The sequence below is a fragment of the Austrofundulus limnaeus genome, unplaced genomic scaffold (genome assembly GCF_001266775.1).
Source record: "Austrofundulus limnaeus strain Quisiro unplaced genomic scaffold, Austrofundulus_limnaeus-1.0 Scaffold119, whole genome shotgun sequence".
Lineage (NCBI taxonomy): Eukaryota > Metazoa > Chordata > Actinopteri > Cyprinodontiformes > Rivulidae > Austrofundulus > Austrofundulus limnaeus.
In genome coordinates, this window is record NW_013952521.1 from 1,048,348 (window position 1) to 1,051,154 (window position 2,807).

The following is a 2,807-nucleotide window of genomic DNA, read 5'->3' on the forward strand; positions in this document are numbered from 1 at the left end:
ATCTAACTGCTCACTTTTACTCAGTACTTTTACTTTTAATATGTCCTGATGCATCTCAGTAATCCAGGTAAAAAATCAAAAAGAAAAAATTGTATAGGTCTTCTGGACGGGTTCTTCTCTAATGAAAGGTTTCGTCTCTCCTCCAAGAGACTTTTAAGTCACATGGAGGCAGGGCTTAAAAGCCTGAATTTAGCCTGAAACTCTCAGACTGAAGAAGTCTCTTGGAGGAGAGACGAAACGTTTCATTAGAGAAGAACCCGTCCAGAAGACCTATACAATTTTTTCTTTTTGATTTTTTACCTGGATTACTGAGATGCATCAGGACACTGGAATTAARACAATAAAAGTTACTCAGTTGGACAAACAACCACAGATTATCTGACAGTTTTCATCTTATTCTGTCCAGTGGTTCATGAAACATTTAAACGTCGCACACAGACGAGCTAAAACCTTATCTCCCTGCTGTCTTTTTGGCAGCACACAAGAATCGACCCTGCGGYTTGCTTCCTGCTTATTTGAAGCCTGAGGTAATTTATTAAACATGAAACCCGTTCTTAATTTAATTACAGATAATAACCCATTTGAAATTCTATTTATAACGCCTATATTAAATTTAACTTCATCAGCGCTGATTATGGAAGAGAATTACTGTCAGAATAAAAGACCAACTGTCACCAGTCATGGTGAACAACGACCAGAAAAAATATCTAAATTACGTTAAACTGAATATTAGGATCATTATAAGATATATTCAGATTCACGTGGATGGAGGTCCTCCACGTCAGTCTGAGGTCACGTGACAAACTTCACTGGGAGCTGCACCACGACAGGAGCTGAGATTTAAAAAAAAAAAAGGGTCACATTCAGCAGGAAACACCCAGCTGCAGCTCTGCTCTGCCCCCTGCTGGCGGTCCACGGTATGACACCYCCGAAACCAAAACTTTTATTCTCTGAACATCTTCTAATTAAATCCACTGATACAAAACAAGACCATTAATTTATTAACAAACCRTCAGAGCAGAGTCGTGTTCCATCAGCTGAGGACAAACCAAGTTCACTTGTGTTTCTCGACACTAAAGGACGCTTAAAATGTAGCCTCTGGCAYCAAATCTGCCATTTTCTGCCAACGGCTCCTCGCTTAAACAGCTGGCAGGGCGCCACCTCTTTAATGACACTTTTAACATTAATTGAAACTGTATTTTTAGATTYTGAGACTTTAAAACAAACTTGTTTTCTGCTAAATAAAGATGTTTTGCTTCTCTTAACAGGCTTTTTTTTTTAATCAAATGAAAAGTGAAGATTTCTGTGCTTTAAATCACGGCCTGTTCAAATCCCTGCCTGAGAGAATACTGCCATTGTGTCCCTGAGCAAGACTTCCTCGATGTATAAATCTGCTGACGTGACTGTGCTTTATTTTTATTATTATATATTTAGAGTTCCTCTTCTTTCCGATAAAGCAGAAATAAATTCCCAGTTCTCGACTACGACTCTTGAAATTTTTAACTACTTTCAATACTACGTATTTTTGAAAGCACACACTCCAGTACTTTAACTTACGTAATAATTTGACAAAAGTTACTTTTAATTTTATTGGAGTAATGTTTGACCAGTAGGATCCACTCTGATCTGTCAGCTTTTATTTTGTAAATCTGATGAGTTGAAAGAAAAATCGTATTTTTCTGTTTCTCAGCTGTTAAATGTTTATTTTCCAGAACACCACAGACCGAGACTCAAACAGCAGCTTTAATCTGACCCGATGAAACTTTGTGTCTGAACCAGAACCAGCGCTGAAATGTTGTTTCAAACTTTTTTTTCTTTCTTTTTAATAAATGATCTGGCCTCTTTCTCCTCCGTGACTTCCTGTCAGAAGGAGTTTGCGTCGACTGGAGCTGAGGGAGTTTTCTAGTCTGACAGATGAGCTCTGGTTAATCCTCGGATCTCTCTGTGGACGTTTGACAAACGGTTCTTCAGAACCAGACGGGTCCAGACTGATGGAACACGTCCCGACTGCTGACGTTAAACGGAAGATCTTTTAAAAAGACATTTTGCTCACCGTTACTTATGGAGTAAACTTCTGAAACATCTCACTGGATCAGAACCTCACTCAGCGGGTCTTTAGGAACCTTTTACGCCTGCAGACGTCTCAAACCGCAGCAGTTCTGGCTCAGCTTGATGTTTGGTGTTTTGTAAAGAATTTAATTCGTTCTAATAGTGGAAAACGAGTCTCATAAAGACGTGGGTTTTCTCTGTTTTTATTTTTATTTGTTGCATTTTTCTTGTTTCCCAGATTGTGGTCAGAGACGTTTTTCCCCTCATTTGAACCAACCCAAACCCAGCGTGTTGCTACCAGGGCCTGACAAAACCTACAGGTCAGAGGTCACACATAAACAGAGGTCTATGAACTACTTTAAAAAAAACTAAGTAAAATTACATGAACTGAAAATGACTTTGGTAAAAATCAGTTTCACTGATRAGAAAACTACTGAAGTAAAAGTCATAAAACTGTTCACAAAAAATGGGAAAGTAAAAATAAAAGTACTTTTACACACTCTTAAGAAATAAACTGTTGAATTTACTGAACCAAACATGTTCCACTAAGCCAGGTTCAATAAACTGAGCAATATACGTACAGCGGGTAAAATAGGTATTAAACACGTCACCATTTTTCTCAGTAAATATATTACTAGAGGGGCTAATGACATGAAATTTTCACCAGATGTCGGTAACAACCCAAGTGATCCGTACATACAAAGAAATCAAACCATAAATCTCCAGAAATGAAGTTATTTGTAATAATGTGGAATGAT